The sequence below is a fragment of the Bacillus rossius genome, chromosome 1 (assembly GCF_032445375.1).
Source record: "Bacillus rossius redtenbacheri isolate Brsri chromosome 1, Brsri_v3, whole genome shotgun sequence".
NCBI lineage: Eukaryota > Metazoa > Arthropoda > Insecta > Phasmatodea > Bacillidae > Bacillus > Bacillus rossius.
The window spans coordinates 305,078,374-305,091,085 of record NC_086330.1 but is presented as its reverse complement, the minus strand read 5'-3'; the positions used below and the strand labels follow the sequence as shown (position 1 = coordinate 305,091,085).

Genomic DNA, 12,712 nt, shown 5'->3' with positions numbered 1-12,712 from the left:
CACCATCCCTTAAATTAATATCTACAAAAAAATTCACACACACGTCATTGCATGAACTTGCCAACTGAGAAAAAATGATTACAGCACAAGTCCAAACCGTTTTACACATGACTCATGTTTTGTCCTGTTCAGAGGCTTTGTAAGAGCATCAGCCAACATATTCTCAGAAGGTAAGTACTTGACACTGATAGTCCCTGACTCAACATGTTCCCTTAAAAAATGATATCTGACATCAATATGTTTGGATTTAGCATTTGTTGCAGAATTCTTTGCCAGTTGAATGGCACCCTTATTGTCACAATAAACGGGAAGTGATTTTGGAACACTGTTAGGGTCAATATCCAACATTAGCTGTCTGAGCCACAACAGTTCTTGCACTGTGAATGACAGTGCCATGTATTCCGCTTCACACGTAGAAAGAGCAACAGTCTTTTGCTTCTTGCTGAACCAAGAAATTAAGCCTCCAGGCAGTTTGAATACACAACCTGTCACCGAGCATCTGTCATTTATTTTGTTCCCCCAATCTGCATCACAGAAGACACTTATGTCACTTCCACCCTCTTTGGTATATTCCAATTTGTAGCCCACGGTGCCTTTTATATATCTTAGCACTCTTTTGACACCTTGCCAATGCACACTTTTATAATTGTTGTTGAACCTACTCAAGAGGTTGACAGCAAAAGCAATATCGGGCCTGGTGATCTGCGAAAGATATAAAAGACTCCCAATGGCCTTTTGATATGGAACGCTAATATCAAAGTTTTTCTCACCTTCAGTCTCGAAGTCCAGTCCAGGGTCAAGGGGGTGGAGACAGGTTTGGCCTCGCTCATACCGAACCTCTCCAAAATCCTGTTGGCGTATTCCCCTTGGGACACCCAGAGCTTGCCTTCCTCTCGATTCCTGGTGATGGTCATACCAAGGCAATGGCTGACACTGCCAAGATCTTTCATGTCAAAGTATTTTTGTAGCGACTTCTTTTTTTTGTTCATGACCTCCCTGTCATTGGAGAAGAACAACATGTCATCAACATAGAGCGCTATAACAACAAAGTTGGCACCATCCCTGAAGTTGTACACACAAGGGTCTGCATTTGATCGAACAAACTTCAGGCTTGGCAGTACTTCATCAACCTTTTTGTTCCAATTTCTCCCAGCTTGTTTGAGCCCATAGATTGCTTTCTTTAATTTCCACACCTTTGCATCTGAAGACAAGGTAAATTCTTTTGGAGGGACTACATACAGCTCTTCCTGGAGATCTCCATACAGATATGCAGTGTTTACATCCATATGGTCCACTTCTAAATTTCCTTTTACTGCCATCGACAGCAGGTATCTAATGGAAGGATACCTAACAACAGGAGAATAGGTTTCGTCGTATTCAATCCCATGGACTTGGCTACATCCTTTCACCACCAGTCGAGCTTTATATGTATCTGGTTCCCCATTGCTGCCGGTTTTTACTTTTAGAACCCATTTCGTTTTCAATAACTTAGCGCCTTTCGGTAGATCCACTTCCTCAAATGCACTGTTTTTCTCCAGCGACAAAAATTCCACCTCGACGGCCCTCTTCCACTGCTTTGAGTCCTTTCCTTGCAATGCATCATCAATGTTGATCAAGCCATCAGCCGAACTTGCAACTTCACTGTAATAAGTTTCGTGATCAGGCCAGACCTTGGGTTTGGGATGTCGTGTAGAACGTCGAGGACCCTCTGACGCCTCCTGTCCCTTTTCTTCAGGTCGATCCTCAAATCCCAAGAATGGCTCTTCGTCAGGGTCATGTTCTGACGTGCCACCGTCATACGAAGGGGTTGAGCTTTCCTCGTTTTCCTGAGTAACTTCCACCGCGGGGGCTTCTGCCTGTTTCTCATTTGTAGGGGTTGGTTTACTTTTCTCACTTCCGCACTCAAGGAAGGTTACATCTCGGCTGACGGTGATGTTGTTGGTCTTAGGGTCGAGAAATCGGTAACCTTTCGTTGCATTGCAGTACCCAACAAAAATTAGTTTTACTGACTTGGAGTCCCACTTCTTCCTTAGTGCCTTCGGAATATGCACCATAGCTTCACACCCAAATATTCTGAGGTGCGACAAAGATGGCCTTCTGCCATGCCAGGCTTCGTAAGGCGTTATGTCTCCCAGAGTTGCTGAGGGGGAACGATTCATCAGGTATGCTGCTGTAGAGACTGCTTCTGCCCAGTAGTTCTTCTGGAGGCCTGCATCAAATAACATAGTCCGAGCCTTTTCAACCAGTGTTCTGTTGGCTCTCTCGGCCACACCATTTTGCTGTGGGCTGTACCTAACAGTGAGTTGATGAATGATACCTTCAGAAGACAGGAAACCCTTCATCTCTTCGTTCACGTACTCTCTGCCATTGTCCGATCTCAGCTTTTTTATTTTGCGGCCTGTCTGCTTCTCCACCATGGCTTTGAAATCTTTAAAGACCTTCGTAACTTCTGACTTGTCTCTTAGAAAATAGACATATACCATTCGCGAGTGATCATCGATAAACGTAAGAAAGTACCTGCGTCCACTAACCGATGATGTCTCCATGGGTCCGCACATGCCTGAATGTACAAGGTCCAGGATATTTTCTGAGGATTTCTTGCTGAGTTTGAAGGGCAAGTGAGATTGCTTCCCCATCACACAAACTTCACAAGGGTCCTTTACCACAATATCTTCACCTAACCCCTCAGAAATCTTGGAAAGTTTCAGCATCCCTTTACGATTCAAGTGGCCCAATCTGCGATGCCACAACAAACCTTTCTCTTCCGTGTAGAAACATTGTCGGGTTTCTGGTGTGTTCATGCAATAAATCCCATTTTTCAAATGGGCTGTGGAAACTAGCTCACCAGTCCTATCATCATGCACATAACCTCCTTCTTTGTTGAAGGTTACTGTGTGGCCCTTACTTACTATTTTTCTCACTGACAGTAAATTGACAGTTGAATTAGGTATGTGTAAAACATTTCCTACCTCCACGGCTACTGTTTCTACACCGTTTAAGAACTTCAGGTCCACACTTCCCGAAACATCTGCAACCAAGTCTGACCCATCTGCTGCTAAAATTGTGCTACTAGTGGGTTTAACATCATACATTTTGCTTACGTCATTGACAATGTGCGTAGAGGCACACGAGTCCAGATACCACATCTCTGTGCTGTGTTCTTGTTTGCAACTTGCCGCTAAGAATGCTTTCCTATAATCACCGCTCCTTTTTTTTGCTGTTTCTTCCTTCTTAGAATCCCATTTTTTGCTTGGGTTCCTTTCTGATTTTTGGTGACAAAACTTAGCAATGTGGTTAGGTCTATTACACTTATAACATCTTAAAATCTTTTGAGGCTGTCTTTTAGCATACAAAGTACTGTCTTCACTTTGACCCCAATCTTCACTCTTGATGTCTTGAAGAAGCTTCACTTTTATGGAGTCTCCAGTGATGGGTGTCCCAGAATTCTCAAGGGCCATAATCATTGGCTTATACTGGTCTGGCAAACCAGCCAAAAGCAAGGTCCCTACCCATTCTTCGCTCACATTGAACTTCATTTCATTCAATTTGAAAGCGGTTGTTATGATCTTGTCGCAGTAATCATCAACAGATTTGCACTTCTCCAGATTTGTTGTAACCAAACTTCTGAGCAAACCAACACGCCTTGTTAGGCCAGAGTCTTCAAATGCACTCTCCAGTGCCTTCCACGCTTCCGCAGCCGTTTTCGTGTCACGGATATGGGAGTAATTTGTTTTATCAACAAAAAGAATGATGCGCGAGTGGGCCTTTCTGTCCTTCTTCTTCCACGAGTCGTCGACCTTGGCGGTATCCGGCGCTGTCTCGATGACATCCCACAGGTCGTCGTGAACCAGATACGCCTTCATGGCGAATTTCCATGTTGAGAAATTCTCCCTGCCGATTAATTTCTCAACCATCGGCAATCCCGGACCCGGAGTGCTCATTGTGATCGTAACACGTTTTCGGCGTGTGAGGTTAACCGGCCATACATCGCGCACTTCGCGAACCGAAAAATGTTTTTCCCGAACTCATGTAAGCACTTTTTTGTTGTACTATATCCATTTGCCTACTGGGCCCATAACCCTTGTTATGGATATTAAATTAGAAGCGATGCAAATGGATATAAAGGTCTGTCTTATTCATCTCCGATCTCATACACCCGACATGTTGCACAGATACATACAGCACACACAACTACCAACTTGCACGAAGGAAAAAATTCACAGTTGCATATTGTACTATAATGAACAAAAACATAGCCAGATAATAATTTACACATCTCAACAGTTTTTGTGCAAATAAATCTACAAACATTCATTATGTATAAAATTATCTATGTTAATATCAGAGCAGGGGGAATATGAATGTGCTATACATTGTGTTTACATAATTGTTTGCTATTATGTTAGTGCTGTTTTTAAAAATATTACTTAAAACAAAATTAAAATATAGTACATAACACACACGCAACACACACAGTATGTTACTTTGAGATTTGCACCTTAACAAAAGCAGTATTCAGTGAAATTTTCTTGCAATTTCATCCAATACTTGATTGGTGCTAATGTCTATCATTAATTTATGTATTTACATACATATGTGCAAGTCCATTAAGTCTTTGCCCAGCCATTGTGCTTCTCACATAGGTTTTTAACACTTGAACAGGGGCTGATTGGCTGAAACTGAGACAGTTCATTTTGAAAAGGACTCAGAAAATGATAGGTCTAAAAATACCATAAGCCACTAAACACTGTATATCATAAAATTAACTCATGATTTATTCAGAAGTCATTTTGGTTTTTGGGTCTCCTTCGAATTGTGTTTCTTTAGGCTAGACAGAACATTCTTTAGTAGAATACTTAATCTCTTTATTGTGCACTCACATGAGTAGCGCCCTCTATGCATGTATTAACAAAATTTGTGAACAGAGAGACAAGCTTGAGTACGGGGTGAAAGTGTCAGGAGTTCATTGGGACATTCCCAAACAAATTGATAATCTAATGTATGTATATGTTATCACCGAGTGGAAATCGCAGGCTTCAATTTGTCCTGTGATTCTAATCAAAAAGTATTTTTGAATACAAAATATTTTTTAAACGTCTGCTTTACATTTTTAAGTAATCTGTGTGTTTATATTTTTTTTTCTTATACAAATGTACAGTTTTACTTTGATTTTGATAAATTATATACACTTGAACTTTAAAACACGAGGAAGATCACTGTATATGTAAGATATCAAGAAAACCACCCCCTAAAGCAGAATTTTGATACTACTTGATGTGTTTTTGCTGTTGCATTGTCGATGCTTTTCTTTGTTTTCTGGCAACTGTTATTGCATTGTTTGATTGTATTTTCAATCAAGGTGTGGCAGTGACATGCCCACAAGGAAGGGCATGTATAATAAGCTATGTGAGAGTGTTCTTTCTGTTGATTGTTTTAGCAAAGCACTGTTACTTCAGCTAGTATATGTATAAAGAAGAGTTTCCATTTGTTTTTGATAACAAATCTACAGTTTTACTCTGAACTCGACGAAATTTTGCACACTTGAGCTTCAAAACTCCAGGAAAGTCACTTTCTATGCTTGATTTCAGAAAAAAACTCTCATCCCATTCTACAGTCATGGCATGACAAACACTTCGTTAAGATACAGTCGTACGCTTCTTTTCTTTAAAAACAAATTACATGAACAAATGACCTTCCTTAGGTTTCAAACCATATCTCCCCTTTCAGCAGCAACACATATATTAACATTGATGAGGGGTGGGAGTGACCAAGGAGAAGGGACGCACCCTTGCAAAAAAAACATCGGACACCATGCCGGAAACATATTTAAAATTAACCTCCTGGCCCCCCAGCTGCCTCACAAACCACATTACACAAAAAAAAACATCTGCTGCTTATTTAGGGCAATACAAATAATTCGCCTAAACTGGCCATCATGAACACACAACTGCTTCTGCAGCTTCAAAACTCGACGACTAGTTTTCAATAACGAATAGCGTTACATTTCATACCTTTAATATAGTATGTTGACACCCTGAAATTTAATCCAAAACAAACATTTATCATTAAACATGTGTGGCACTTGAATTTAAAACATTTAACCTTTTCAAAATTCTATCATTTTTATGAAAACATAACTCATAATAAATTTCAGTTAACAGCTTCCCATGACACAACATTAAATAAACAAAATCTTACCTAAGTGCAATGAATTTATCACAATGTAAAGCAATTCTTCAAATAAAATTTAGTACCAGTCTACTCAAAAGAATTTATAGATATATTATCATAGTTATTTTTTCAAAACAGAAAAACATTCACATTAACATATAGTTATTTATCTAAAAATTTATGTGTACAGTTTTCTTTCTTTTTAAAACCCTTGTAAAACATATTATTCATTATAAAAATTTGCTTCATTAATCTTATGTATAAATTCCTATACTATGCTATAACAATTCTTCAAAAAATACAACTTTACAAAATACAAAACTTCTGCTTGAATTTCCCCTTGAATTTCTTTCAGAACTGTAATTTTACCCTTATTTTCATGTACCTCATTCCCAACAAATTCAATATTTTCTTTTGACACTATTATTTTATTTTCACAAGTTTCTAAATTAGCTTGCGCCCTTTCAACTTGTGATTCACAGCTCTCAACCCTTGATGCACATGCGGAAATTTGTTTGTTTACATTAGCCTACACATGTTTAATTTCAGTTTCCACTTTTACAACTTCCTGTTGTACATTTGTGAAACTTTCTTCCCTTACAAGCATTAAGTCATGTCGTATTTCCTGTTGCATGCACTCCATTTTGTGTTGCCCCTTTGCAATTTGTTGTTGTATGGCTATTAACATTTGCATCATCTGTTCGGACCCCCCCATAACCTCACTTTGAATAGGTCCTGCAGGATGTTCCATGTTACCAGAAATTTCCCGGGAACCTGGAAAATCCTGGCTCATTAATTCTGTATTTAAATTCCCCTGGTCTTCAAGATTTTCCGCAAAAATTTCAGAGTTCTCCTGTAAAGCCTATCTAGCTTAGGAGCATTGGAATGGGAGGCCAGAACCTGGCATGGACTGGGGTTTACGTGAATGGAGCAGATTAGGTATGCAAGGTAAATGGTATCAGGTACACAGACATTTTATTCAAACATCAAATCATAACATTAGGTTACTGATGATGTTAAGTGAATACAATTTAGGCAAGGCTAAATACAAAAATCAAAAACAATGATTTTAGACAAAACGGGCTTGTTAACAACTAGCTTCGAAGGTAAGCCAGCTACACCGTAAGCGATCCCATCATACAACGCGCAGTTGACGCGAAGCAAAAGCAGTGCCAAGTATGCAGTTAAATTCAGACATTTTACGTTTTACAAACTACTGCAAGGTGCAGTTACAATTAAACAATTAAAGAAAGAAGTTACATTATTTACATTTTACAAAACTACTGCGAAGTGCAGTTACAATTAAAGAAAGACGTTACATTATTATGTTTTACAAAACTACTGCAAAGTGCAGTTACAATTACAGAACGAATTTACATTAATAAGAAATAATCAAATACGTGCGACGACGTATCAGGGGGAGACAGTTACCAATAAAAACGAAGTTGACAGTGAAGTTACGTTAATGCAGTAATCCAAACTAAACAATTTTCAAGGTGGTGGCCGAAAAGGAATTTAGACAAACCAATTCAAGAATAAATGACTCTACATTAAGGTAAGGGCCACCGCCTCACACACAACTCAAACCAACTTACATTTTTCCCCTGAGGTCGCACACCCACGTAGTTCAAACTGAACCTAACGGACTACATGCTAGTAGATTACAACAGATCAGCTACTGCTGACAACCGAGCCTGACTAAAACCAGAAGCAAAAAAGAGGCTCCTGACATGGTTGCAGCTCAATTTATAAGATCGCACCGCAGCGCGCGCATGCGCCAATCAAGGGGGGGGGGGGGTGAACGAGTAGACATAGAACAACCACTAGGAGGGGGGAAAAGTAGGGAGAAGGAGGAGGGGAGCGGAGTGCCGGAGGCCGATGCGGCGCGCGCAGTTCAAACCGCTACACTCCGAAAAACCCAGAAACTCTTCCCCACTGTCCAGACTACAATTTTTTTTTCTTCACTGAAACAAATATAACAATTTCTACCTAACCAGTGTAAACAAATAAGTTTTTAAATTACGACCTTAGCTAACTTGTTTTTGTTGCTCTGTCCCACGTAGTCCCATGATGCGACGATCTCGACGTTCTGCGATGTCCCGCGATGCCACAATCTCAAAGTTCCGGGATGTCCCGCGATGCCACAATCTCGAAGTTCCGCGATGTAACGATCTCGAAGTCCAGCGATGTAACGCTCTCGAAGTCCCGCGATGCGACAATCTCGAAGTTCTGCGTACTGGACACCCCTGTGTCTCGCCGCTTCGGTCTCCCGTGGTTTTTACGACTCGTGGACAAAGCACTAAATGAATGATTGATAGATGTAAACATAGCTTGAAGTTCATGACGTTTTTTTTTTTTTGAGACAAAAAAATGTTCTTTGAAAATTTTGATAACTCAGGGCGTGTAGAAGTCCGTGCCAGCCACACGTTGGGCCGTCAAATGTTACCACTCACTACCTCCGGCTAGCTCAAATTAGGTGATGAGTGGAACATACAGCAGGTTAGAAACAGGTCACGAAGAAATTACTGCTCAATGTTCGATGGATTACCTGTTTCTTTTATTCATGATAAAATCACACTATATTCTGTATAACAGAGCACACAAAAAAAATTTAAACTGTACCTCCAAAAAGAAAAAAAAATCACGTAGATTCTTACTACGACTACATTATATTGCCCAGATCAGTTCCGGGCAGCGATGGCTGTACAAAACACTGTCGCCTCGCTGTGAGCTTTGCCTACGACTACAGTCAAAAATTTTGAATTTATTTAAATGTCCGAAGAGAAAAAGAAAGAAGGTTGTTAGGCGTCGCTCAGACCGTAGTCGCTAAGTTGTAGTTCAATATAAGATTGTTAAATGATGCGAGCCATCGCCCGACCATGACCTCTCTGCACGGTGCTCAGACAATGACTAACTTTACAGCCATCCTTTCCTTCGTGCGGGCAGTGTTCCGGGCTCGCTGACGTAATTTTCAGCCAATCACGGCACATAGCAACAGAAACTCCCACGAAATGTTTACTTCTGTTCCCACCGTGCAGCGATTTTATATCTTTCTCGCACTCCCGTGACCATGACTCACACGCCTAGCGTGTGAAACAAAGCCTCGGTTGTGGAAATAACGGAGGAAAATCACGTCAGCATGCCTTCCCACACAAAGAAGCCAGCAAAAAAATTACTTCAAAAATAAACTTATGAATTTTAAAAAATAAAAACAATTAACCCAGAGAAAAACGTTTATAATAACTTTCAAAAGGAAAAACTTTAAATCATTTGAAAACCTAACCTGAAATATGACAAAAAAAATTTATAACAAAAGATTATTACTGGATTGCATGAGGAAGGCTGTAATCTGGGTTGTTACAGGCTGTAAGATCAGTCATTGTCCGAGCACCATGCCGAACGGTCATTGTCCGAGCACCGTGCCGAGAGGTCGTGGTTGGGCGATGGCTCGCAGCATTTTAGCAATGTTATATTGAACTACAACTTAGCGGCTACGGTCCGGGCGACGCCTAACAACCTTTTTTTTTCTCTTCGGACATTTTAATAAATTAGAAATTTTTGACCATAGTCGTAGGCAAAGCCCACAGAGAGGCGACAAAGAGTTTGTCCAGCCGTTGCTGCCTGGAACTTATCCGGGCAATATAATGTAATTTGTAATAAGTCTACGTGTTTTTCCCCTTTATGGAGGTACCGTTTAAATTTTTGTTGTTTGCGCTGTTGTGGTAAATATTTTGTGTTTTTTAAATGAATAATTAAAACCAGGTAATACATAGAATATTGTATATATATTTCTTCTTTCTTCGTGACCTGTTACCTGTATGTTCCACTCATAACCTAATTTGAGCTAGCCGGAGGTGGTGGGTGGTAACAAAATAAAAAAAGAAAAATGTTTTTGGTGTTTCTTTTCTATTTAAATAAAATCTACTGTGTACATGAGATTTGAAAACAATCATCCATATCCTAGTACAGTAAGGCTTTTCACGATACGTAAAACCCAAGCAGTGCCCGGTACCTCAGCTGGTTTAATATCAGTTGGAAAAGACTATTCTTTTTATTGCTTGTCGGAACTATAGTGTCTATAACCGTGGTTGTGTATTCATTGTACTTTGTTGTATTGATCATTTTAAAAAATATATATACTTCTGAAGTTTTGCATTAGTACCTAGGTGTTTTAGAAGTTTCTTTTGTTTGCAGAGAAAAATGTTTGTTTTTACTGAATTTGAATTTGGTTATTGGTGTTAGAACTGTTTTTAGATAGGTGTTGTAAAATGTCAAACATGATACTTTACTGGATTACAAAATAAATTTTCAATACCTACGAGTAGATATGGAACTGATTATGAAGTGAGAATTTTAATTAAAGTCTGAGAATATGATGTAAGTTTTTACTGACAATGCAAGCAGTTGACAGTCTCCACATAAAAAATTGTAGCAACTTTTTTCTTTAAGTTAACAATGCAGCCCGCTTCCCCTCAAGTCTTCACTGTGTTTGCAGCTGCACTCGCAGTGTGGAAAATGTTTGTTCTGGTGTTGCTGTAATAATTGGTAGTACAGGAAACAACTTTAGCAGTTTGTGCATAAGTGGGGAAATAGTTTTACTGCAGTTATTCAGAGCAGAGATGAAATCAAAACATTCAGGTTTCATATTGCAATTGAGGAAATTGCATCACCAAATTTTAGTTCATTGTAGAATAACTCATGTGATGCGCTGACATCTTCAGCCCACTGGTTCAGTATATAACATTACCAGCAGACTGATATCTGCATCGGATGTGTGAACTACACTCTGAGGCAAGAGAATTTAAATTTTGCTCGCTCAATGAAGTTAGAAAACTTGTCTTGCAATCGGTTTGAAATGTAGTCAAGAAAGGGCAGGAAAACAGAGAGTTTGAAATACTCCCCAGGAATATTTGTTTCATGCATCCTTTCACCTGATTTGGAATCTGCTGCAAAAACTGCACACAACTTGTAGGGAATTACTTTCTTGTGTCAGAGTATGCCAACCAACCTCATTCTTAAAATTTCACATTCCTTTCAACTGGTGTAAAATTGTAACTTTCAGTAGTTATCCGTATGTCTGTTAAAAAAGTTAATTTTGGCCATTGTATTTGTACTGGCTGTTGTTAGAAACTGAGGTGTAGGGAGATGAATCTCGTTGGCTTGGATCTGCCTGGCTTAGATGTACTGCATCATTTTCATCATGTTCCATTTCAACCTTCCATTCTTGATCAAGAAGTTCATTACTTGCATTAGTTTCAGGATTAGGAGCACGGAAGTTGTGAGATGAGACTTCCTTACGTTCAGCATGCTGTTTATCCCCTTCCTCCGTGTCAGTTTTTTTTATTAACTTGAGGAAAAGTAGTTTTGTAAATTCTTCATAGTCACTGATCACTGAAAGCAATTAATGTCATTAAAGTGTGCAGTACAATTATCACAGCATTAAAATATAACACTGCACCATAGAATTATTAATTAATAATGACAGGATGTAAACAGTAAACAGTAAGTAATACTCAATCATTATTTCAGCCATAGAAGTTCAGGTAGGAATTGAAGCACAATCATAAATAATGAGTTAAGACAAACCTCTTTAGTATGTTTGCTTTATGAAACAAGTCGCAAAAGAACTATTAACTTAAGTATCGATAGTAATAAACTATGCCAATGCAGTGCTTCATGACATGCAGCACTCATTTGCAGCGTTGCTGCACTGTGTTGCTCGCTGTTTGCTTTCAATCCCTTTTGGCTTGTAAAGAATGTTAAATTGTTTAGAATTTTGGAGGTTGGTGAAGGGACCCCTCCACTTATGCCACTGCTTTCTATGTCTGTTTTTTTTCTCGCTCTCTCTCTTTCCTTTCCTTTCTCTATCTCCCTTGCTTTCCATATCTATGTCTGTCTGCCTGTCTTTCTGTCTGTGTATCTCTTCCCTCCCTGCACTTTCCTTCTGCAGTTTCCGCTTCTTGTTTAACAACTTTCATTCGAATTGTATGCTTAGGAGTTTCTAGAATCTATTGTGTCACAGCATTTGATGTGTTATTTTTTAAATATATGTTTTCACATATAAAATTTTTTTTCAAAATAGAACATTACAAACAATGTGCGACCCAAAATGGTAAAATACACCTTGGAGAATAAGAACTGGTAGCCAGCTGAGAGAACCAGACATTGTAGCTGTGCCATAAAGCAGAAGACTGTGGAGCACTGGCCATGCCCACAGAAGAGACGTGGGCTTGTTACATTCCATGCTAGCCCGGCCAGGCAACCAAGAATAGTAACAAATTCCTGATACTTGATAATTTGATTCTGTTGACTTGAAAAAGTTTTTCTTCTTTGCCTGCCAATTAAAAGAGTTTTCAAACTAATTTTTTATTATCTTTATTATTTTTCAAAATACAGATCACAACTTACATACCAATCACAGTTTCATTTGATCGTTGTAACTTCTTGTCGCTCGATTACACGAAAAACTAATTAACTTTCCCAGCTAAAGTTTTTCAACCAATGTATATAGTTTTGAGACCATGTCCCGCGGGGAGCCGAC

General features: G+C 39.2%; 1 protein-coding gene across 6 annotated transcripts in view; it reads left to right on the top strand.

Annotated features, from left to right (window-relative positions):
• Window positions 1-12,712, top strand: part of LOC134527856 (uncharacterized) — a 162,723-nt gene that overhangs the window by 55,491 nt on the left and 94,520 nt on the right. The gene's annotated exons all lie outside the window — the stretch shown is intronic.